Source organism: Equus asinus, chromosome 19 (assembly GCF_041296235.1).
Source record: "Equus asinus isolate D_3611 breed Donkey chromosome 19, EquAss-T2T_v2, whole genome shotgun sequence".
NCBI lineage: Eukaryota > Metazoa > Chordata > Mammalia > Perissodactyla > Equidae > Equus > Equus asinus.
In genome coordinates this window covers 21,235,997-21,262,153 of record NC_091808.1, presented here as the reverse complement: position 1 = coordinate 21,262,153, position 26,157 = coordinate 21,235,997, and the positions used below count along the sequence as shown (strand labels likewise).

Sequence of the window (26,157 nt, the reverse complement as noted above, 5' to 3'; positions counted from 1 at the left end):
CCAAAATCTGGAGAAGACCTGTTTCCCAGCTCAAGCAGGCAGGAGGGGCTCCATCTCACTCAGTCTCTCCTATTCAGGTCTTCAATTGATTGGATGAGACCCACCCGCATTACAGAGGACAATTTTTTTTTTACTTGGCCTATCAATTCAAATGTGAACACCATCCAAAAACTTCCTCACAGACACACCAGGAATAATGTTTGGCCAAAAGTCTGGGCACCCACCAGTGGCCCAGTCAAGTTGACACATAAAATTAACCATTAGACTAATGCTCACATATAGGATCAGATCCATGTTGACTCTGGGTGGCAATCATCATGAACATATGGTTATTTTAATCAGGACTGTGTTGGCTGCAAGAGTCAAAAACAACTTTCCTCAGTACCTTAGCCTGGGGTCCTTGAGAACAGAGTGTGAGACAAAGACTTGAGTACTCATAGTTGCTTTGGGAGTGTGGTCCCAGGGAGCAGGAGAACACAACAGAGGGATGAAATAGGGAAAGTCAGAAAGCAACACAAAGATATGTTAAAGAGTTGGCCACCATTACAGCCAACTAGTACTTGGTGCTGCTGGACATCTGGAAGAATCTTGTACCACGTGTCTCAGAGGAATTTATCTTGGGGACAAAATAGAGAAGAATTTATCCATCACCTCCTATTATCTCTGGTCAAAGGTGGTCCTATGTGCATTAACTTTCCCAAACTTCCAGTGTGCATATGTTGCAGGACAATGTAGTTTTTGCCACTGTCCCACCACACAGTGCCAGGGCAGGGTGTGAGAGGTATGAGGAACAGGGCTGAGGCAATTGTGCCCATGCAAAACCATTCAAAGCTTTCATGTTGCTGATTGGTGCAACAATGGCTGGAGAAAGAGGTGGCGCCAAGTAGAGGATTTTGGAATGGTGCACCATGATGCCCATGTACTTGGGGATGCTGTGGTATTTTGTGTGGCCTCTTTACTATTTTTGGTAAGAATACCATCTTAGAAGGCAAAGCATATCTCTTGCTATAGAAGCTGAAAGCGCCAACATCCTAGAAGCTAGGCAGGCTGGGAAATCAAGCGAGAACATCTGGGCCCACGCTGTACCAATCAGATGGAGGACCTATCCATTGGCCTAGATGGGACGCCAGAGATGTAAAAAAGAGAAGTGCTCAGATATCATTCTGGTGTGAGAAATACAAGCAGGTCTCAGGAAGAAGGGGGAAGAAAGTCACTCCCTGCCCCTGGCTATCCTGCTTGGCTTCTTCATTTTCTATTGTCTCCTGACGGTCTTCCTCTTCTAACTCATCTAATAGGAGGCCACCTGCCCCGTGTTGTATGACTGCCTGAGGTCTAGAGCCCAGGACTACCTTCCCTCTGTAGTTTTTAGCACTAATTCCTGATACAAGGTTCTGATTGGTCCACCTATTACTTTGAGTCAGGCCACGAGTGTCTCGCCAGCTCAGGGATGGACTGCCCTTGGGTCAGGAGTCCATTCTGGTCCAGTTATATTTGGAGATGAGCTCAGGAGGCACTTAGAGAATAGAGGCTAAGAGTAGAGATTCCCCCAGAAGACAGGGTGCAGAGATGAGATGAATATTCAAGTAAAGTATCTATGGCTGGATGTCGTGGTCTGGAACAGGAATCAAGAGACCTGAGTTAAGGTCTGCTTTTGTCACATAGCCCCTGTGATCCCAGGGAAATCAGGTAACTTTCCCAGTCTTGAAATTGTTCACATAAAAAAATAAGGGACATGGGTCAGCAGATCTCTAAATCCCTTTCCAACTCTAGGGCCTGTGGGACTCACCCCAAACCAAATTCATCCCCACACAGTGAAGGCAGAGTTGTGTTGTCACAATTGTGGCCTCTTTTTGGAAAGAGGGGTTATCAGAAGCGTGGGGCAGTGTTGGACACATCATCTTCCCTCAGGAGAGCTCCCTAGTGAAAATCCACCAGCAGCTCCTTATGCACTTCTCCAGAACTCAGAAGACCTCTCTCTTTGCTCCTTTCTTCCTCCTTAGAGGCATAAACAAGATGTAAATAAGATGCAAACAGCCTTGTTCTCAGTAATGCAGGAAGAGCTTGGGATATTCCAGCCTAAATACAAGCATCCTCGGCTTTTAAACTCACTCTGAAGAAAATGTATTTATCTGCTTTTTTTATGTAGTTGCTCCCATTTTGATCATCAGTGGAGTAAGATCATAGAAGGGAGGCCTCTTGAAAGAGGTAGGGCAACAGCATTGGTTGGAAAACCTGATGCTTAGAACAATGAACGAGGTCTCTCCACGTGGGTGGCTTGATGACTGTCGTTCAAGATGGTCCTTTTTGACCTGTATAAAGTGATCTACATGCCCCTCCTCTCTTGAACTCATAGTAGTCGTATTGAAGAAATCACTGTCACTGTCTTCAGATTGTAGATTTAAATACCCCTCAATTATTTCAACTTGGAATGGGCTCTTCTTCCCATTCTGCTACGGTGAAGAAAGTCTTGATGAGGTTTCAGCACTCAACAAAATATTTCCCACTAGAGTTCTCTCCTCTAGGTAACAGCAGCATAGAACTCATTTTCCTCCACTGTCTGACCCTAATAAGAAGAGCATACCTCTCAACTTATAAAAGCAGGAGTTGACCCTTCTCCCGGGAACTGTATTCCCTTGGTCGCTTGAGTCTAGCATCTAAGTCACATAACCCTGTCGAGCAGGAGATCATAACCTTATTTCGCTGCTGATTCAGGTTGTGGCTTCTTTTTCTGAACTCTCATAAAGTGGAGGGACCATCTATTATACTCTTTACAGAAGTGCTCAAGGCTGGAATCATAGTGTGCTCTGGTTTCTAAGCCAGGGTTTACACTAACATAAGCAGGTAGAGGGTCAACTTGTTCCTCAGTCATCTCTGCCTTTCCTAACACTGTTCTTCAAGCTTCTTAGATACTTCATGATGAGGAACTGAGTGAGTGAAAATTTTCTTTTTTAGAAAACCCAAACCTAGAGGGAAAGAACTTCGTTTACAGCAGCTGCTGTGTGCTTCTGATGGTGCACACCCCCTCTTGTTAATATTTCCAGGAGAGCCACTTGGCCCTGCCATGGTCTGCATGGACAGCAGTCACTTTCTTCAAGGGTCCCTTGCTTGCTGAATTCCTGCCTCTGGGGACTTTCTGGGAAAAGGGAGTCACTAGTCACAGGGATCTCTGTGCATGACGTCACCCACAGAAGGACTCAAGTTATCCCTGACTTTTCCACTGTAAGTTCTAGAACAAGGGAAAAAGCTGCCAGGAAATCAGTCTGATGGGCTGTCTGACTAAGCAGAGGGGCAGGGATTGGGGTGAGGTGGTAGAGAGCAGTCAGCATTGTTTCTGTTTCCGCTCCACCCTGCAGTTCTGGCTCAGTAGACAATATTGGCCCTTGCAAAGCAAAGTGTAAGACTTGGGAGGATCTTGGAGATCAAGTCCATCTTCTCATTTTATTGATGTGACTCTGAGGCCCAGAGAGGGGAAGGGACCTTCTAAAAACTTGAATTTGTGGCAGATTCTGGCTTACAGTTCAGGTTCAATCAAGTACGGAGTTCTATTAGACCACACTGCCCTCTGTATCATGACTCTTGCTCCCAAAGGAGGAGAGTCAAAGACACAAAGTAGCTCCAGGAAGACTCTGCAGCTGTGGACTCTTGGTGGACAATGATCAACCTGAAGCTTTTCCTGCAACGTGCATTCTTTAGGTGCTTGCAGGTCCACGATGCTAAGATCAAGTTTGGGAGCCATTTCCTCAGCTCTCTCTACCACCCTCCCTTTCTCCACCTTGGTCAGCCTTCCCCAGGCATTGGTCTGCTCTAGTGTGGAAGAAAATGAACCTTGGTGACTGGGGCATTGGAGTTGTATGGGCAGGGCTCTAGGCCAATTTTGCCTAATTCTGCTAAACATGAAATGTAATTTTCACTCTAATTTCCCCCTCACATCCTTACCTCCCCTACCTTTGCTAATGCCTATGGAATTGATTTAATGACGCCTCATCTTTTTGTCTTTTCCTTGTAACATCGACCCTATCCCCAAAGAAATCCTTATGCAGCCTTTCCTTTTCCAAACCATGCCAAAGAGTGGTAAAGAGAGCATTGCAAATGTAAGAGGGAAGCTTTAATGAAAACATGGTAGAATTGCAGGTAACGTTAGATAATGTCTAGTCCAACTCCATATTGAGGAGGAGGAGGAAACTGGGACCTTGAGATGCCATCCAAATTATGATATAATATGCAGAATTTAATAGGTTACTTTGAACACAGAATGAAGTATTTTAGAGACAAAGAGGCTATCTGTTTCTAGCACAGCCTGAGAAGAGGAGTTAATAACCCCATGAAGAGGTTGGATATTAGGTGATCATACTCATATTTTGATAAATTCTAAAATATCTCTCTCATTTTCTCTAACACCACACTTTGTAGTCATTTTTTTATATTATAGACATTTTACAATGAAAACCAGGTATAGGTCAAAGGATGACGCCAAGAAAATGAAGAGCTATAATTCCTAATGCTCTTTAGCTTGAAAATATGATAATTTTTTTTTGTTGTTTTTGGTGGAGGCAAACTAAGAGTTGCCATATGAACATACTGCTTCCAGCAAATGAGCCAGCCGAGATAGGACCATTAACTTCTTTGACATGTCAACACCATTCAGACAGGAAAGTACTAGTCCATGGTGCTGGTTTTGCTATCAAAAAGAAGGTTCTGGCAGCACCTGATTGGCTTGGTCAAGATTTTCCCAGTTGGCCTGTGAGCATCTTCCTAGCTCTGGGTCACTCACCCAGCAGTGTCTAACACCTAATTTGGCCTCCTGTCTGAGGTGACTATGCCTGGTTTGAAGCTGAAAGTCCATGTATTATTTTATCTGAAGAAATAGAACTACCAGCCAGCCAATATTTCTGTCTTGGCCTAACCAGGAAATATTTAATAATAATTTATGACGTGGCCAGCTTTTTTCTAGGCATTATGGGGCATGCAAAGACATACAAGGTATGATGTCTGGCAAAAAGAGCTGGGCATTCAGGGTAGCAGATGAAGAGATTAAAAAGCACAAATTAAATGATAATAATGGTAACATAATCGTTTGAAGACTGACAAAGAAATAGAAGATAAAGGGGACCTTGCAGGAGACTGTAGAGGGCTGGAAGGCTCATGGAGAAAGTGAGGTTTCTGCTGGGTCTTTGAGAATAAGCAAGTCATTGATGAGTGTAGTTGTGGGGTAGAAAAAGACTGCGATGCAGAGGGCAAGGTAATTGCTCTGCCATGTAAGACTGGGCTGGATGAGCACAATGGTGCGATCCTTATTAAGAAAGCTGAAAATTTCGCCTTCTGACCCTACAGAGCTGGAGCCTTATCTGAAAAGGTGAGAGGGACCACGTCAGCCTGCAGACCCACCCACCAACCGCTTAAGGTCAAGACAACAAGCCCTTCCCAAGGCAAACCAACCCTAGGACAAACATAGAGCCATCATTCTGACCCACTGTCCTTCCAACCAATTCCTTGGCTTCCCAGCCGTTTGGAAACCTCACTGGGAAGTTTGGAGACCTGTGCTTGCAGGCTGGCCTGGCACAGACAGGTAAGGAAGGACCTTACCTAGAGTGCAGGTAAGGGTGGGCTGGTCCATCAGAAGCACTGGGGGCTTCTCAACAGACTGTAAATTAAAGACGCTGTAAAAAGTCCTCTGTGGGGATGAATAGGGGGAAGGGGCTTGGGCACTGAGTGCCACTAACCTTCATCTTTTCCTCTAAGGCCAGGGTCAGCAGCCCAAATAAACATGGTGCCCCACAGAGATGGTCCCGCAGCCAAACAGCTCTCAGCAGCTTGACTCAAAGTCACCTGGACAGGCCTGACGGAAATGCAGGATGGCCAAGCCTTTCCCTAATGGGTTTTCCAGAGTCAATCCATCATTCTTCCCAGAGAACTGGAGAATGAAAAACAGATCAGGTGCCACGGGACTGTGACCGCTTCCTTGGAAATGGAAGCAGGTGAAGGAGAGAATGACACAGCTGGGGGCCCTGGGGGATGCTGGCAGGCAACGGGCTTCTGGGTTCAAGTGAGAAGGCTGAGACACTGGCATGAACGAAAGCTGGCACAGGCTGCCCCGGGCAGGGCTCTTTCTGGGCACCAGGCAAGGCCCGCGGCTTTGGGAGCTGCCCCAAGCCGGCGGTCCTGCCAGCGCTCCATTCACCCTGTGCAATGTATTAATTAGCAAGCGGTTTTGGCGCTGGGAAGGTTGCCGTGGCTTCAGATGAATATAACAGAAAAGAGGCAAGTCCATCCACAGGCACCTCTGAGGATTCTCAGCTCTCGAGTGCCTGAGAGGAACTTCCACTAGAGAGAAGGTGAGACCCGGCAACGCAGGATGGAGGAAATTCAGACAGCCCTGCAAGTTAGCACAAACCCCCCAACCCAGGGCCACGTAAACACAAACCCAAGCCCAATGGAATCTGTGCTGCAGATAAGCAAGATGATCAGGAACAAAACAAAACATAAAACAAACAAAATCTCCTGCAAATGGTGCTTCTCGAAACTTCTGCTACTCTTTGCTCTCACTCCCTTTTCTAAAATGCCTGCAGAAAACATATCGGTCTGGTTTGGCCACAGCATGTCTGAGCTAGAAGACACCCTCAAGACCTACTAGTCTCCCTTCAATTCTCAGGGGACAGCTGAGGTCCAGGGAGGGGAATGGACTTTTCCGAGCGAGGCCCTGTGGCTGGCTAATGCAGAGCTGAGAGGGGTGAGGGTGGGCGGTGGAAACAAATCTCTTCATTGCCAATCCAGGATTCTTTCTTCCACCTTGTCCCTGATGCAATAAATATTTTCAAACCTTCCTGCCCAGCTGCTAACAGAGTGGTCTCCAGAGTGGCTGTGTGGGCTCTCGTGAACGGCTGGTCTGAATGTGGCCCTGCTCACAGCTGGGCGGACTGCCTACCCCTGCGGCCCCTCTCTCCGGGTTCCAGCTGGGTTGTGCCATTGACATTTCTCAGAACACTCAACCTTCAACTTTTCTTCCCCTTGGAAGAGATGACTTTGCTAGCATTCGTGCCTACCTGACTCAGTCCAAGTCAAGTACATAAATCCTGCTGATAACTCTGGCACAATCTTTGTGAGTGGAGTGTAAAGGTCGAGAGAAAGGTAGGGGATTAAGTTATAAGGAAGGAAAGAGAGGAGAGGAGAGAAATAAAGAGAAGAATGCAAGGCAATTATTATTAATTGAATGCTTAGTATCTTCCAGGCCCCACCATATAGTTAGTTCATTTAATCCTCAAATCAATCCTATTGTCATCTGTATGTTCACAGTGGCAATCGCATAATCACAGAAAAGTTCACAGCCAGAAAGTGGCAGAGGAGGAATTACTCCCAAGGTGATGGTTTTAAGGGTCTAGTGCTTTCCACTCTTACAAAGAGAAGAAAGAGGAAAAGGAAGAAGGACCCTTTGGGATGGGACTGAGGCAGGGAGAGGGCTGAGGGAGAGAGAGGTGGGGCTTTGGAGGACCCTGGGCTCTGAGGCTGACGTTGATGTCGTTCCTTCATGTGTCGAATGAACATTATCACAAGTCTACCATGAACGTGACTCTGTTCTACACACGGGGCTCAGGGAGAGACTGTGGCTGATGGTGGGAAGACTTTGTCCATATGACATCCAGGGTTAAAGAACTTCAAGTTAGGGTAAGTGCTTTGGAGGAAATAAAGCAGGGCGGCATGCCACAGAGAGAGCCTGAGAAGGAGAACAGGGTCACCTTAGGGGAGGTTATTGGGCGGTGCCCTCCTGGGAGGTGACATTTGACCTGAGACTTAAGTCATCAGAGTTACTGGATGTGTGAAGTTGCACACAGAGAATTTCCTCGGAAATGGAATACCACCACCCTATTGTTGGGCCGTGTGACCCATCCTGGTTGATTAACTTGGGCAGTGGCACCCTAGGGTGTGGAAGCTGAGATGGGTCCCCCATGGGTATGGGTAATAGGGGAGCATGGGCTGTAGATAACTGAAAATGAATAATAAATTCTAATGCTATCAATGATAAAATACTCCTCCTACCACCCACCCCATGGGCTAGTGGCTAGTTGATACCTGCCTCCAGGAGCAGGCCCAGGGAGCAGGAGCCAGTTCCTGAGGCTGGGCTAAAAGCATCAAAAGGGCGAAGTATGTAGGAAACGGTAGCCCCTTTTTATTCTGGAAGGAAAGTTTCACTCAAGGCTAGTGAGCCCTAAAGATCTTTGGGAATCTCTTGAAAACCCTGACCAGCCCCTAGAGGAAGACAGTCCGCAGAGCCATCCCATTCCTTGGGTCTGTGGCTGAGGCCCACCTGCCCATCCTTCCTTCTTGGAATAATTGCTGTGAGAATTTCCCATTCACTAAAGGAAGTCTATTTTCTCTTTTCGGATGTCAATGTTGCCAATGTGTGCTAAAGGTCAGTTGCATCAGTTCTCTTAAATGGCAATTAAGCAATTGTCTGAGCAAACCAGAAGCATCCGGAGCACAGGCTTCACTCAAACCTTGGGACCTGGGAGAGGCTGGGAAAAGAAGAAGGAGGGGGACGCAGGGGAGGGGCTATGGCTTCAGGAAACTGAGCAGAACACCCTGAACTGTAAAAGCAGATGCGTCAGCAGACAGGGGAGGTCATTCCACTGAAGCCTCAGTGAGACGGGGAAGAACACCAGACTTTGCCCGTCACCCTCAGTCAGGCTCTCCCTCCCTCTATCGGCCTCGCCCTCCCCCTGCTTCTCTTCTCTTCAACCTTCCTGTCCCTTACTATCTTTCTCTTTCTTATTGCTTTGCTCTCTCTCATTCTCTCTCTTCTCCTCATTCTATCTCCCTCTCCTTCATCTCTCTCTTGTCTTCACTCTCACCCGTCCTCCGCCATTCTACAACATTCTCACAACCTTTGGAGGAGCTCTGATCTGGAGGGGTCTGCCCAACTTGGTTTAAATTTCAGCTCCACCACCTTCTTAGCTCTTGGTCTTGGAAGAGTTCCCTGAGATTCAGTTTTCCTCATCTGGAAACGAAGAAAATCATACCTCGCTCAAGGTATTGAGTCTGTTGGGAGGAATCAAATAGATAACATTTATAAACCAGCCAACACAGTGCCCGGTCCATAATTGATGCTTGATTGGTGATAGTTCCTTTCCTAATGAAAAGGAAGTGTTAGCATAGCACTTGGCCCCCAAGAAGCATTCAATACAGTGTCACAAAATCCACACAAGGGAGCTAGGAATATTGTCTCCAATTTACGGATGAGGAAACCGAGGCTCAAAGAAGTTAAGTAACTTGCACAGGTACTTTTTAAAAGCTTATTTTTGAAATCAGTAAATTCCACCTATGGTATCACCAGCTAAGGCGCCGTGTTGACATTTCTATGCATTTGTCCCCATTCCGTCCCCCTGATTCCTTTCCCCAAGCGTCGTTTTCCAAATCCCCAACATTATACAACTCCAGGTTGTGATAACTTAAACCGTTCTCTTCCAACTGCTGTGAAGCTCTTCGAGAAGGCGAAACTCAGATTTCTCACTCATCATAAGAAAACCTGGAGAGTACATGGACTTCTCATGCCCTCTTCCCTGCCAGCCTCCCCTTCCTAGGCTGAACCAGCGGATTCCTTCATCTTTCTCAGAGATTCTCATTGGACGTGCTTTCATCCTCTGTGATTTCTGCCTTACCTCTTCGTTCTTCTCTGATATTTAGGATAAAAATACTCCTTCTTGCCTTTGAGGTGAGACTTTCTCCAGCACGGCGTGTCTAAAACACAGAGAGGGCAAACAGAGCTAGCACTTGGTATCTTATTTAAAAAAATTTTTAAATCTCTATTACATTTTGCAATGTTTATATTATTGCACAACAAATGGGAGCATTAGTCACAATTTATGTAGCTGATTTCATGTAACTACATTCTATGGTGTTTATAACTGTTAAATACCTTCTCCCAGAAATTGCAGAGATGTGCCATTCACCGTGACACACACATCCTCCACCCTGTTCTTTTCCTCTGTAGCCCAAACCACAATTTGCAATTGAGTGTTTATTTGTGTTTAATGTTTATCTCTCCTTCCAGGCTCTGAGGCACTATGGAGGCAGGGCTCACATCTGTTTTCTTCACCCAGCTTTTAGTTATCTATCCAGCATCTTATACTCAATAACTCAACAGTCTTAACTTTGGCTGCACATTAAATCATCAGACGAGTTAACAAATAAACAAAAACTTGCTGATGCTTATCCAGGTCTTCTGAATCAATTGGTCTGGGCGGCTCCTGGGCATCTGTAATTCTAAAAGCCCTGCGAGTGATTCTTGCTCAAACAGAACCGTTGACTCTAGGCACAGGGGCTCGCTGCTCTGTGCATGTGTCCACCTGTCCCCTCTCACTGGCACCATTTTCTGTCCCTGCATTGTTGGCTGTGCCGACCCTTCATGCACCCGCTTTGGCCTGACAGGTTTCTCAGGACCACCCTAACACATTCCTCTTTTGCTTTAAACCACTGTTTATGGCTTGCAACTTCCAGGACACAGCTCCTGATGAAGCTGTCCAGACACTAGGCACCCTGTGTAGTTCGAAGCCCAACTCTCCTGCTTAAAATTCTTATACTGTTTTCCACAAGCATGTGCTTCTGTTGGCAGTTTTGTAAGTGTGATTGATCTTGACCATAAGTTTCTTGACCTTTGCCTCGGTCCAGATGCTAAGGAAACAGGAACTGCTTCCATTCCCACAGTTTGAACCGAGTGAGTTGAACGTGGGACAAAAGGAGGCTGGGCTCTGGTCAGACATAAGTGTGAGAAGTAGAGACTGGAGGCCAGGCCGGCGGAGTGGACATCTGAATCTCCAGCTCCTTGCAGACCACCAGAAGAGGTTGAGTATGGACAAGAGAAGGGTCTTCCTGGTCCTTTCCCGGCTTTGAGTATTTGAAGAACCAGCCTAGGAAGATCAGACTTGTGCCCCGCCACTGAGAGAGGACACCCCCAATGTAAGGAGTAGATGCTATCCGGGCAAACTCAGCTCAGTGTAAGAAAACAGCTCTGATTGTCAGAGCTGTGCTGGTGGGCCAGTGAGGGTTTCTCAACACCTGCCATTTTCACACCAATGTCTTGGTTTTTGCCATATTTCTGTACCACCTGTGCTGCTATTTATCTAATATTTTTTTATTTAGCGAGTACTTTCTTTAAAACAACTTTAAACCAACGTACTTTGTTTTATCTATTCTTATCTTTAAAACATATCTTTGAGAGGCCAGCCTGGTGGTGTAGTGGTTAAATTCATGCACTCTGCTTTGGTAACCCAAGGTTCACGGGTTTGGATCCCTGGTGTGGACCTACCAAACTGCTTGTTGAGCCACACTGTGGTGGCACCCTACATAAAATAGAGAAATATTGGCATAGATGTTAGCTCAGCACTAATCTTCCTCAAGCAAAAAGAGGAAGACTGACAACAGATGTTAGCTCAGGGCCAATCTTCCTCAGACACACACAAAAATACCTTGAAATTATAGGTTAGATGTGTAAGTGATTGATACACACCTATGTATATAGTAATATACACATATATTTTTTCCTAAATGCATAGAAGATGACACTCAAGTGTAGATACTGGTGGGACCTGGACAGGAAATATAGTGGTTGTCTCTACTCGCACCACAAACCTGGGACAGTGTGATAAGGTCAGATGAATGCTGATTTCCAGCTTGGGAGGTTCCTCAGCCTCTCTGAGCCTCGATTTCCTCCATCGTTGTACCCCTCTCGTGGGCTGTTGAGAGGAGGAAGGGAACGGACACTCCTGCAGCTCGTGTGGTTATTACCCAGGGCCGCTCCGAGGTCCAGCATTTCCTAAGCCCTTGCCATTCCTCTCATTCTGTCTCAGGCTGGAGTGGGATGACCCCTGCCGGGGGCGGATGCGCTTGTGGAGCTGGGTCTGGCAGGAGAAGTGGGGTGGAGAGCAGAGACGGCAGGCCTGTCCCCCACCCCCAGCTCTCAGTTACAGCTCGTTTGGCTTCAGCTGTGCTTTTAACCTCTCAGGAGGTAGATGGAAGCCTGCAGCCAGCGTGCGCCTTCCTCTTCGCTGCCCGGACGGGGCCTGGATCCTTCCTGTATGCCCAGCCCTCTCGATCTGAGTGTGCTTGTGTGGTGTGTGTGTGTGTGTCAGGGGGAGGTGTGTATGTTGGGGGTGTGTGTGTGTATGGTATGTGTGGTCTGTGTGTACAGTGTGTGTGTGATGTGTGGTGTTTGTATATGTGTGGCTGTGTAGTGTATGTGGTGTTTTATGTGGATGTGGATGTGCGGTGTGGTGTGTGTGTGGTGTGATATGTGCTTATGTGCATGTGTGGCCAGTGTGTGTGGTCTGTGTGTGTGTGTGTGTGTGGTCTGTGTGCGTATGTGTGTTTTGGGGTGGGAGTACTAATCATGAGTAGGAAGGCTACAGACAAGCCTACAGGCAGGACTTTTTGAATCCAGAGCTGCAAGCTTATCCAGACCGGCCCCTCTTTTTGCAGATATGTGAAATTAGGCCAGTAAGTCTAAAGCTAATTAGAGGCAAATTTCAGAGCAAAATGTATTTCTTCCGACTCCTGATTCAGTGCCTTTTTCTGATGACTTCATCCTTTTGGTCCCAGACGGGAATGCCAAATACCCTGCCTTAGTCTCAGACCCCATGAAGGCAACCAGGAGCCAGTTGCTGCCCAGCCAGGGGAAGTGTGAGGACTGACCCATGGGGCAGGCAGCTGGGGACAGAATCCACTGAAGACACAGTTTTGGCCACTTTAAGGGCCTCTGGCATCCCATTATCTGCAAGCTCTTCCCAGCCCGGCCCTCCTGAGCCCCCACCAGGAGTGCTCATCTTTCCGCTTTCAGCCCCAAAGCAAGGTTCGCTGTCCCAGCCCTTGAGGTCCCCCCACAGCGCCTGCCTCTCCGGAGTCTAGGCTTCCCTCCTTATCCCGAGGCCCTCTGCCCCGGACAGGGCGTCAGAATTTCACTTTGATCTGTTCCCGGGAACCAGAATCACTTAATCTCATCCAGAGAAGACTCAGAAAGTGTGCTGTTTACCCAATAACAGTGAACTCCTGACACTTAGCTCTGAACTGCTGTGTGTGCACACACAGTTGTTTAACCCAAATACAAAGCCATTTCACTGGGGCTGCCCCAGAAAGGAAACACTTTAGGGCATTGCAGGGGTGGGTATGGGGAGCAGCTTGCCAGGGCTTCCATTTGGGGTTAAGGATTGCTCCCCCACCATGACCAGGGATGCTGACCCCTGGGTTTTTCCAAACTTTCTCCAAACTAACCCTCAGTTGTCACTCTCCCTTGCCTGGGGTCTACAATTTTGTGTTATTTCTGTGTTTTCTAAAACACTTCATTTATTCCTTGACTATATGTACTTTTCTGCATGAAATGCCAATAGAACTGTGAGTACAGAAGGAGGACACCTCCTCCCGTTTGGATCCTGGATTGTTGGCCAGGTCTACCTAGAAGCCAATCACTCAAGGGTAAGTATGTGGGTGTGCTTAGAGCATCTACTTTGTCTAGAATGATCAGTTAATGCAATTCCTGGACTTTATGGCGTGTTGGGAAATTTGAAGTAAAAAAATGTCCCATACATAAATGTCCAGCAGCTCAGGCTGTCAACAGTTTAAAGACCCTTATTAGAGTCTTTGTGAGCTTTGAACTCAGAGTCTCTGGCTTGCGACTATGGAAGGACTCTCTGGGAAGCCCCCCTGGGAGAAATCCAGCTGAAAGGGTAGGGCCTCCAGGGGGCCCTTCCTGTATCTGTCAGGAACCAGAAACTCATTTGCTCATTAACTCACTTGAAAGTATTTTAGGGAAGAATGAAGAGTCAGGTGCCATGTGGGACATGGACGCATGGTCATGGAGTTCGCTGTCCAGAGAAGACATGGAAAACAGGAGGCTCCCAGCCTGTCTTCAGCCCATGAATTGACATGTGCAAAAATCTAGATTTCTAGTTTCTCTTTAAAAGTCCCAACGACCGAGGGGCTGGCCCCGTGGCCGAGTGGTTATGTTCGCGCACTCCGCTGCAGGCAGCCCAGTGTTTCGTTGGTTCGAATCCTGGGCGCGGACATGGTACTGCTCATCAAGCCATGCTGAGGTAGCGTCCCACATGCCACAACTAGAAGGACCCACAACGAAGAACATACAACGATGTACCGGGGGGCTTTGGGGAGAAAAAAGGAAAAAAATAAAATCTTTGGGGAAAAACAACAACAAAAAAAGTCCCAACGATCGAGACCCTGGGCCCACATCCCCATTCTTGCCCCTGAGTAACGCTCCTCCTTCAGCCAGGTGGGACCTTTGCTTTGCCTCTGCTCCTGTCTCCTTCCTGTCCCAGGCCTGGCTGGCTTTGCTCCTGGGAGACTGAGGTACTCAGGCCTGCCAGAGGAAGGTGATGGTGACATCCCCCCAGAATGAGGGAGGGATGGAAATTTGTGACTATCAGAGGCAGATCAGAGGCTAAGCAGGCCTCCTTCCTTAAAGAATCTTCAGCAAGGGGAGGCCAGCAGTCTGACATGCTCCCCAGGCAAGAATAATTCCTCCCAGCTCCTTTCGGGCACAGGATTCTTATTCTAAGAGAATCTTAGAAATGTTGAGCCAGGCAGATGAGAATTTGCTCTGATTTCTTTAAGAAGTACATTGCTAAGTAACCCTTAGTCCCTATACGTTCTTCCCCTCTGTGCTCAGCTAAGAAAATGGCTTGAAGGCCTTTTTTTCCTATAAAATGCAGCCAGTGCTGTGCTGTGAGGGAGAAGAGGACAGAGGATGAAGATGGGGCTGAGGAGGAGGCTGTGACCAGGACGCCCTCAGGGATGACTCTGGGCAGCAGGGGAGGCCGGCACCTGTGCGGAGGAAGCTCTGTCTCCGACAAGGCGGGTTGTGTGCCAATGCCAGCGAACGCTGCATATTCATTGAAACAAACATGACAGTCCACCCAGGGAAGCAGAGCGGGCCGACCTGGCAGCCAGCTCCTTCAAGATAGGTTTGTACCACGTTTTACGCGAGAGCTGCTAGGTTCTGGGTGGAAGAGTGATGGATGGGGAGGCAGGGGTGGCATTGCGTGAGTGAGGGTGTCTGAGGGTTCCGTAGTGGGGTAGCCATCATGGCTGATGGAGCAAACCAAGAGACCTCCTTGGAGAGCTTCCCGGAATGGTGGGCCAATCTCAGTGCCAGGACTTCACCTACATTGGAATGAGATCAGGCTTTGAAAATACAAGAAAAGATAAAAGTAAAAAAACAAAGAAGGGTGCCCTGTGGGCTGGTGAGAACAGAGCCGGAGCTGAGGCAGCACTGAGATAGGGCGCGTCTGTCCCAGGCCAGCGGCTCCCGCACACTCACCTCACCTCACCTAGATGGTTATAACTAGCTCGGGTAGTGGCAACAAGATACTTTGGGCTATCTACACTTTTCTTGTGATTTTTTTTCTTTCTTAGCTTAAAGGAATGCACTCACAGTGATGTAGATAAACTGATTAGCGGAGTCAGCACTTGCCAAGGGTCACCAAATAGAAAGAGAGAGAGACTGGGAGACTCTAGCGAGAGGTGACTTACATTTCAGCATATGCTACGTGCTTTTCAGGGGTTAGAACTTTTTAAGGTCTTATTCTAGGCCTGGTGCCTCCCAGGCCAGCAGGGACAGGTGACCCAGGCTCACCAGGGAGAAGGGGCACCTCCACATGGGACTGCACAGCCAGGACAAGCGAGGCCTGAGCACTCCCCAGGAGCCCGGGAAGGTAGCATTCGTTTTTAAGTCCATTTATTGCACAGTTGCTGAAAGTGGGGCCCAGAGATTTGAACTGATATGGCTAAGTCACTTGGCTGCTTGGGGCCAAGGCGAATGCAGCCTTTTCGTTTGCGGAGAAGGCATGCTGTGAGCCTAACACAAGGCAGTGGGTCTTCCACGTTGGGAAGTGCAAGGAAAGCCATCCTTCTGAAGTTTGAGGTCCCTGAGGGGTCTGTGGGTGCTGTAGTCCCACTTCCTGGGCATCAAGGTGAGAACTTGAAACTGCTCTGGGCAGACTCAGGACTGGGCCACACAGAGGCCAAGTGATCGAGGCTAGGAGCTTTTGCCGTTTAACTCCCTGTAGGCTGAAGTGTGGATCAGCTGGTGGCATGAGGCCCCTCTCAGCTCACAGGGCTGATGGTTCTAGACTTCTCACCACCTCCCACCCCGCAACGCTGTGTGTCCCGGGTATATAGAAGTCAGCCCTGTAGAACTGGAAAAGTAGACACCTGCCTTTTCTAGCATGATCTTTAATAAGTAGACTCAAGAAAGGTGGGTCCCAGTCAGAGTGCTGGTTCTACGCACTGTGTGACCTCAGGCAGGGGACTGGCCTCTTTGAGCCTGATTTCATGAGAAACATCAGGGGTTGGGATGGAGATCTCTGCCCAACCTCTGACTGCTGTATTTTATAATTCTGTGTTCTGTGACCCGTCTTCCTTAGAAGGCTCTTTAATCATGCTTTTCATTACTGTTGCCTTTGTTCATATTAATAATCACTTATTACTCCTCAGCTCAGCCGGACTGACTGACTGGAGCACACAATTAGGACCAGGACAGCAGCAAGCTATGCGATGAGCAGTCATTGTTCAGAGTCTCTCCAGAGGTTGGAGCGACAGTCACTAAATGTCGCCACTCTCTGCACCCCAATCCCCAGTGTGAGGCAGGCCTGGCTTCAGGGCTCAGCCAGGTGGCTTTTTCTCCTGGGTGGCCCAGGAGTTTAGGGTGAGCCCGGGCTTTAGAAGGAGAGAGGCACGACTTTGTCATTTGGGAAAAGGGCCACGTGTCCTATTTTTGCTGGGGGGCAATGGCAGCTCATTTCAACTCTATACTTGCGTGGAATGCTGATTTGGGGACACTTTGTAGAGGCAGCAGAGACTCATGGCTGAGAAGACAAGCTCTAGAGTCAGCGTGCAGGATGCTGCATTTCACCTCCTCTACTTGATTGCCTCTGCATCCTCTGAGAAGTTACTTAGTTCTCTGTGCCTCAGTTTTCTCGTCTGGTAAATGGGTATAATCCCAGGTCCCATTTCACAGGGCTGTCGGAGGACTGAGTGAGTTAATACAGGTTAGAGCCAGGCCTGGCTCACAGGGAGAACTTAAGACATTAGCTATGGTGACAATCTTCTCAACCTCCTTGTTCTACAAATCACAGAACTGAGGCCCAGGGAAAATGACTTGGCCATGAACACATGGCCAGTGGTGGCAGAGTTGGATGAACGCTTTGTTCTTGTGATTCAGCGCTGGTCTGAGGGCCACACTCCCTCTCGGGACGTCCCACAACATACTCCAAATGCTCTTTCTAAATGCGAGTCCCCCACTCCCAGCACTGACCACTGCCAGCAGGACTGGCCTCCCCGGCATTTCCTGCACACACCCAGCATCCCTGCCTCCCATCTCTTCCTGGGATTTCCTTCCTGCTTTTCTCCACCACTTTCAGGGAACATGTCCAAGCCACTCCTGGAAAGTGTGGACACTTCCCAGACCCCAGCAATGCATAGCCCCCTGTAAATGCCCCTGTTCCTCATTGTCTGTGCTTCTCCCTTGGATGTTACATATGACTCTGTGGTGTGGACCATCTTTGCGTGCTCAATGCCACCTACTCCCTGCTGGGAAGAGCTTTGTGGGCAGCCTCGTTTGGGGCTTGATAGCTATTGACTTTCACCTTGTCTTGCTGGCAGCCTCCCTCCCGCCCTCCCAGGGCAGCCACCTGCCCTGCCTCCCCGTCCTCTGCTGCAGGGGAGGTGGGTGGTGGTGGACGCCACTGCTCTCTGCTCCTCACACTGAACCCACAGCTCATTTTCTGATGCAAACCCAGCCAGCAACCCTCCTTCAGGAGGACAAATAGAAGCTCAACTCTAGTTAAAGACAAACTAGGGCTCTCTGTGATTCCAAGACAGCACAGCTCTCATAAGGTTTTCTAAGAGGAAACATTTAAGGTCAGCTTGCAATTAAAATAATTTCTCCAGCACACAGCCACGTGTTGACTCTTTTTTAATTTTTATTTATTTTTTTGAGGAAGATTAGCCCTGAGCTAACATCTGCCACCAATCCTCCTCTTTTTGCTGAGGAAGACTGGCCCTGAGCTAACATCTGTGGCCATCTTCCTCTGTTTTATGTGGGACGCCTACCACAGCATGGCTTGTCAAGCAGTTCATAGATCCACACCCGGGATCTGAACCAGCGAACCCCGAGCCACAGAAATGGAATGTGAGCACTTAACCACTGCGCCACCTGGCCAGCCCCTGTGTTGACTCTTTTTGAGGGAGCAGGAGCAAAGAACTAAATGTTCCTTTAACTAGTGCTTTTCAATTGCACAAGGCATTTTCCAAATTCCTCTTATTATAATTAGAGTAATATTGCAGCCTCTCTCACAATGCTTTGCAAGATTTCATTTGTTTTTATTCACATAAAAGTTGCATACAAATTTTAATTATGTAAGAAACTATAGTAGTAAGAAAAGATAAGTCAGGCGAGCATATTTATTTCGGTATATCAAAAACGTGCTAATTTTTTCAAAGCAGTGAATTGGTGGGTCAGCCTAGGAGTAGAACCCCAGAGTGGTCTGCAAGCCAGTTACACATTTTCTTCCCCAGGGTTCCTGGCTGCTCAGTGACCTTGCTGAGTCCCTTAATTATTTCAGGACCTCAGTCCCTCATCAGTAAATGAGGTTGATGACACCTGCCCTCCTGATTTCCCAAAGCAACTATAAAGAGAAAACTGGAACAGGCTGCAAAGCGTAAAGCCTGAGACAGAGCATAAATCACGACTGCGATTTTAAATTATGTCTACAATTTCAAGGCTTCATCTCGCAGGACCACTCTGCGGGGGAAATTGGAGACACTCGTTCTGTACCCTGTTTCTCTTCAGCCCTTGAGCCTGCCCTCCTGCCTTGCTTCCTTCTTTGCTCTCTGCCTTTGCTGACACCTGTTCACGACCTGCCCCGCTGGGTGACATTATTTATTTCTCCCCACGTTCTTGATCACATGTTGCAAGCATTTTCATTGTTTCGGGGGCTCTGAGCCTCACCGCTTTGCCTTCTCCTTCCTGCCCTCCCCCACCTTTCCGAAAGGCCGTGGCTGTGAACGTCGACTCGGCTGCCCTCCCTAACGTTTTCATTGATGGGCCGGCTGGGCCCATTTCCTCTGACGTGCCTCTTCTCCTCAATAGGTCCTTGTTATCTCAGCTGCCTGGGATATTTGTGTGACTTCCCTGTCCCAGGATGAGCTCCACCTGCCTCCTTTCCTCTCCCACGCTGACGAGAGCCCCATTTTATCCTGCTGGTGACAAGACCCAGCCAGAGCTCAGCAGGCTGAGGCCGCAGGTCCTTCTTTGAGGCAGGGTCCTGCCTCTCCCCACTGGGCCTTGAACCTGGGGAAGCCACGGGGAAGGGAGGGACCCACCTAGGTTTTTCCCTCCATCTTCTTTCTAGTTTAACTGGTTATTGTGCTGGGAGAGAAACAGGCCTTTGGCAGCAGAAGAAATGAAACCAACCCCCAAGCTGCCCCTCTCCCCATGGAGGACCGAGGGAGATGGCGCCAGAAGGGACTTTGGGGAGGAGCTTGTTCAGCCCCTCGTTCCACAGTTGAGGAAGCAGAGATAAGAGGCCGCATGGCCTGCCCGAGGTCCCCGTGCCCAGCCGGCACTAGGCCCTGGGTATCAAAGTCGACAAGGTATGTGTCCTGGCCTGAGCCGTCCACAGTTAGGGGATAAGGAAACATGTATTGAATGACTGGGCAGGCCCTGCTACCTGCTCAGTCATCAGGCCTCTCCCACGGTTCCTTTTATTAAATTCTCTTCCCCTCCAAGAGTAGCCCGCCGTGCCCCTGAGGCCTAGCTCCCAGCCACCCATGGGAGGATCTGAAAGCACTATCCGAGGGACCTCCAACCACGTCCTCCTCACGCCCAGGCTGCTCCTTGCCCTCTTCCAGCCTCTCTGAAGTTTGTGAGGACCGCCGGTGGGGACAGTGTAGCTGGAGAAGACCCCTCTTCCCTGCTCTTCGCAGGAACTGAAGGCTGCTTCCCCCGCAGGGCAGACACAGGCAGTCCCCAGCCCTTGCGGCCAGGTCAGGGCCTCTGGAGGTGAAAAGGCACCTCTTCTCCCAAAAATGATTCGGCCTCTTTGGTTTATTGGGGGTATGCTGTTATTAGGAGTTGCTTGGAGCCGCCAGGGATACATGAATTACAGAGGAAGTCCCCCTTTATTCTGCTTCTCATTTCCTGAACCCCCGTTTCTTCCCCAGGAGAGAGTGCCACACGAGGGATGAGGAGAAGCTGGTCAGAGGGGTCCTTGGAGAGGTTTGGAAGTGGATAGGGAAGTAATCATTCAGCACACATCTTTTGAGGATCATGCATCAGTTATCTATTACTGCAAAATAAACCACTGCAAACTTAGTGACCTAAAAACAGCTTCTTTATTGCATGTTGTTCTGAGGGTCAGGAAACTGGGCCCGGCTCAGGAGGATGGCTTATCTCCACACCACGAGGTGTCCCCTGGGACAGCACACCTGGGGCTGGAGGGTCCGAAAGGCTCCACTTCCGTGTCTGGGGCCTTGGTGCTGGCTCTTGGCTGGGGTGCTCAGTTTTCCACGTGGCCTCTTTCTCCAGTAGGATAGCCTGGACTTCTCTACCTGTTGGCTGAGTTTAAAAGGGAAAGAACTATATACCAGACCTAAGATACACAAATGCTTACCAAATAGTTCCTTGAGGCCGAGACGGTAGGTGTTTAGATCACATATTCCCCCCTCCCCTGGAATCTCATCGCATCCACCAACACAGCCCTTTGGCCCTACCAGCTCACATTTCAGACGACTTCTCTGTACCCTGGATTAGAGCTGGTTACTTAGTTGCTAATACATGTTAGCAAGGACGAGTAAGGAGGAGTGCAGGCCCTTTTGTGTGGATTTAATAAATACTCTCCTTCTCAAAAGAAAACAATTTCTAGATTTTCCATTAGTGGGTACGGTTTACTCAGAAGCTCAGGGTGAGGCACCTGGCTGGGCCCTGGCTTCAAGGGGCAAGGATGTCAGGGAAATAATGTTGAAGTCTTCTAGTCAAATGGAGTGGGTAATGTGCCTGGGTTGCCAAAGCAGAGCGGTTCGGAATGTGGTCCTAGAGTCAGTCCTCCTGGGACGTGTGATTCAACTGCATTCTCTAACTTTGGGGAAATCGCCTACCCTCTCTAAGCTGCAGTTTCCGCCAGTGGAAAATAGGAAAAACATATATCAATCAATCGATCAAGATTGTTTTGGGGATGAAAAGGTAATGCATGTCAGGTGCTTATTACTGTGCCTAGCACGTAGTGAAGGCTCACAAGTTTACCTATTTTTACTGGCGCCAATACACATTTACCCCATATCTCCACCATTCTCCTTAAAAAATGAAATTCATCAATATATATATCATAGTGCAGAAGAACAGAAAAAGGGGAAGAAAAGAGTGAGAAAGGAATATGAGAAGAGATATAAGAGAGACTGAAATAAAGAGAGAGAAGTTAAGAAAGGAGACAAAAAGGAGAAGGAGGGATGGGGAGAGAGACAGACAAGAAATAGATGACGAGGCTGACAGCACACATGCTTCGGGACCAGAGATCATTTTCCGAGAAGGAGTCACATCTCTGGGGTTACCCGAAGCTCACTTGGCTCCCGGCAAACCTCAAGTATTCGCCAGGGGGAGAGGTGGAGGGGTGTGTGTCAGACGGCAAATGGATTTTGCCACCCAAGGTGTCTGTACCAACTTGGACAGGACCACATGGAAAAGAGGAAAGAGAGTGGGGGCGGGGAAGGGAAATAGTCCTCAGAGCGAAGCTGAGTGTTGGCTGGGCCTTCAACCACGAGATCCGGCCTATTAGCAAGTCTGCAAATAATACCTACAGCTCCCCCTACATTTCCAGCTCGTGAAGGAAAAACAGAGCAGCTGAGCCGTCCGCACACTTTTCCAGACTAAGTGCCTTCCAGGTCAACACTCCTTTGCACCTCTTGGCCCCTTTTTTTCCACCTAGGGCCTCAGGGCTGGGTGTTGGTACTGAGGGAAAGTGTACTTCTTGCCACGGGTGAGAAGCAAAGCCACCTGAGGGTCCCATCCTTGGTCCAAGCCCCATTCTCTGCCATAAGGTGGCTCCAGGGCTTGGATGCCAGCCTTCCTTCCAGACGGAAGAGTTAGGTAATGGCATGACTCAAAACCCGGGTATGGATGGTCTGAAAAGCCCCTTCTCCAATTTACAGAGCCCAAGACTTGGGATGACAAACAGGGCTCCCTTTGGCAGAAGAGGTCATGAGAAATCTCTCTGGGCATCGACCTCTCCAGACCTCCCGTTCTGGCCAGTGTCTCTGGCCACAGTCAAGCTCAACCATCTAAGAAAGACCCACTCCAAAAGTGCCATGGCTTCTTTCTTTCTTTCAGGTAGAAGCACCTTTTAACTGAAAAAGCGTTAGAACTAAGAGTAGAAAATTTAGATAATAGATTCATATTATTGATATTTTTGTATTTAGAAATCTGTGCATTTTTGGTATTCTATGTTCTTATCATGTTTAAGAGATTTTGGCCTATTAAAATTACAGATCAGCCTTGTAACTCCAATTTACAATAAGTAGTTGAATGATTAATTTGGACACGAGTTTAGGTTGAAATCTTAGTTTAATTGTATTCAAATAATTAGGAAAACAAAAATAACTATTTTAAAATGGTTTACTTTTTAGATTTATAAGAATCATTTAAATAAGTGAGAAAACTTATTGGACAGAGTCCTTTTAAGTGAAATCAAATATATTAAATTGATCAGTGCAGTGGAGAATGTCTTTAATAAGTTTGTAACTGCGCCCAAATGTTAATCAAAGCTCCTTAAAAAGTGATAGTGAAATTCACTAGCTCCATAATCTGAAATACAAGATTTATAAATTGAAAGTAGTAGATTAAAGGAGAGCTAGATTTTTGAATGTGGAACCTTAATTAATAAAATATTTACCTAAAATTAATTTTAAAGTGACCCCTGGCTGTTGTTTTCTGCTCATAAAAGCTACCTGGAAAACATGAAAGATTGTTTTAGTCCTGGTGATTACTAGCGTGCTGGCTTTCTATTGCTGTAAAAAGATACCTCAAATTGAGCTGCCTAAATGAATACCCGTTATTTATCAGCCTACAGTTTTCATGGGTCAGTTGTCCAGGCACAGCTTAACCAGGTCCTCTTCTCAAGGTTTTGCAAGGCTGCAATCAAGCCTTCAGGAAGGGCTGGGATCTCATCAGGGTCCCTCTTCAGAGGGTCCTCTTCCGGGTTGATATGGGTGTTGGCAGAATTCATTTCCCTGCGGCTGTAGAGTTCATAGCGCCTTGCTTCTTCAAGACTGGCGAGAGAAAACGTCTCTAACTTCTAGATTTATTTTCAAAGAGTTCATCTGATTAGGGCAGGCCCACCCAGAGTATCTCCCTCTTAATTAACTCAAAGCCAACTGATTAAGGGCCTTAATTACATTTGTGAAAATCCATTCACCTTTGCCATATAACGTAACCTAATCACAGGAATGACACCCCATCATGCTCACAGGTCCCAGACACACTACAGTGGAAGGAATTATACTAGGTGTGTATGCCTAGTATAATCCTAGGGGTACACCTGGGGGTGAGAATGTTGGGGGCCATCTTAGGACCCTGCCTGCCATGGTTAATAGCAGTATCTTTTTTATTTCTTTAATGTAGATACTAAAACAGTATCTTCTTTCTTTCTGTGAAGGGCATCCCTACTACTGCTCTCATTTCTTTCTCCTCATATCCCGTCACTCAGAGTCTGATCAATACTGTGTCTCCACCATTGCTTGACCACCTGCCTTCTTCTCTAGAAACACTGCTTCCACCTTGGTTCATTTAGGGCCTTATCTCTGGCTGGCCTGTCATAGCTGCCACCAACCTGGTTTCCTCATCTGCAGTCTTGTCCCTCAATCCTTTCTCCATCCTGCAGCCAGAGGAATCTCCCTTAAGTACAAGCCTGATCATCTCACTTCTTGATTTCAATCCACAGCAAAATGGATACACTGCAGCCCAGCCTTCTTGCTTCCGTGTTCTCCCCACTCCAGCCCCTGCCTTGTCTCTAACTTCACCCTTCTTCGATCTCTCCTATCAGGACTTTTCTCTGGTATTCCCCACTGGTTAAGTCCAACCAGAAGCCAGCAAGCACGAGCTAATGATGCAGTCCATACGTTTGAGGATGTATAAAGGAGAGTAGCAAAGAATGGGTACTGTGCACGGAGGGTAAATGGCAGTTATAGCTCATACACCCCCCCAAAAAAGGTGTAAAATTGCAGAAGTCATGCCCAGAAGGGACAAAGAGGAGCCAAGAACAGGAGTTTGTCCTAGGTTGCTGCTGTCTCCACGTTATTTTTTCAAATGTTTAACCACCATTGTTTGGTAGCATCTTTCCAAAGATTTTAACATGAAACTTTTGCAGTGAAGTGAAAATGTGTGGATTTAGCTCTACTCTCTCAGTTGCTCCCCACGCCCTGCATTGAACCCCAGCCTCTGAGAAGTAACAGCTGGCTGGCGCCACACTCCCTTCCAGTTCCAGAGCAGAGCTGGCGGTTCTGGCTATTGGTGGCCGAGAAAGGGCACAGCTCGGTGTGTGTGGAGAGAGAGCCTGATGAGCAGCTCTCCCTAGGGCATTTCTGACACCAGTCATCCGGCTTCTCCAGGACGGCTCAACGGTTCACTAAGGACAGTGTGGGAGGAAAACGCGGCCCAGCCTGATAGATATCTCAGTCTTTTCACCCAGACCGAAGCCAGCAAAGCTAAAAATAAATCAGCTTTCAGGTGAGCTGAGAGGACACAACCTGCGGAGACCTGAGCCCACATCAGGGTGGTAATTGCAGCCTTCACACGTCAGCGGAACCTTCCGCTCCTCTCAGGTCTGGGCACAGAGGCCTGGAAGGCGCAAGCGTTCACGAGCCAGCAGTAATGATGGAACCAGCCCTCTCGTGTGGAAGTCTCTCTGAGCGAACCAGATGTCGTTGGCCCTAGGAGGTGAGGAAAATAGTCACTATCTGCTGGGGGAGTCGAAGGTTTGTTTTGCTGCATAGATTGTCTCCTCAGGCCAGTCCCTCGGAACTCGATGTGGCCAACTTCTCTCTTTGATAAAGGTCATGTCATTGCCCCTCTGTGCCTACCCTTCCCTTAGGGTTATGTTCGCAAACTCTGCAGCATGTTAGAATCACCAGGGAGCTATTAAAAATCCCAGTGACTAGGTTGCACTCCAGGATAATTAAATCGGGATCTCTGGAGTAGGACCCAGGCTCCCTTCGCTGTTTTATAAAGTGCCCAGATGACTTCAATGTGTCACTGAGGTACTGAGGCAGGACCGCCAACTTTGACGTTTCCCAAGGTCTTCCCTTCTTGACCTAGTTTCTTCACAGCTAATTCCTCACTCTCTGAGACTCCCTCTAAGTCATTTACCCTCTCATCCATGTTCCCATCCACTTAGAGTCCTGGTCTAGGTTTACGCTCCTTTCACGCCTTCAGAAGGGACCCCAGAGTCCGGCTGTCCCCCACTCTTCAGTGAATGACTGGAAAACTCGAGATGCAGGAGGCGAAGGCCAGGGAGTTAGGTAAAGTGAAGCAGGGGCCTGGACTCCTTCTCCCTCTAACTGATTTGTAGAGCCTGGAAGTTCCCTGAATGGCCACTGTCCCCCTCTGGGGAAAGCAACAATCAGTTTGATTCACTTTTTGGAAAGACAAGCTGTGGTCAGATTATGGAAGGTCTTATGGAGGGAAAACCATATTAAGGATTTTATTAAGAGTTGAGATGGTGGGCAATGGGGAACCACTGAAGACTTCAGAGCAGCAGAGTGCCATGCCTGGAGCTGGACTTGAGGATGATCACTCTGATTGTGGTGGTGGATGGAGGAAAGAGAGCATGCTGGCAGTAGAACAAGCCAAGACAGGAAGCCAAGGCAAAGTTGAGGCCAGCAATTCTGAAGGAGGGAAGAAGTGGAGGGAAGGCTCAGTGTGGGGAGTACTGGGGACATGACCCATAGCTGCGCCTTTGACCTCTTCTTCTCCATCTTGCAAACAGATCCATGACCAAGAGTTGAGTTTTCACAGCGTTGAAAGGCCAGCATTGGCCCTAACGCTACTGGCCTCAGCAGAAGTCTGGAGCAAGGGTGAAGACCCAATGAAGAGAGAGAGAGGCTGGAGAATCTGGA

The 26,157-nt window shown here is 48.1% G+C and overlaps 1 long non-coding RNA gene across 1 annotated transcript in view; it reads left to right on the top strand.

Annotated features, from left to right (window-relative positions):
- Window positions 1-26,157, top strand: part of LOC139041059 (uncharacterized) — a 72,518-nt gene that overhangs the window by 39,384 nt on the left and 6,977 nt on the right. The window contains exons 3-5 of the long non-coding RNA XR_011495563.1: window positions 5,332-5,566; window positions 5,740-12,063; window positions 13,371-13,455. This is a non-coding gene — a long non-coding RNA (uncharacterized lncRNA). The remainder of the gene's footprint in view (window positions 1-5,331; window positions 5,567-5,739; window positions 12,064-13,370; window positions 13,456-26,157) is intronic.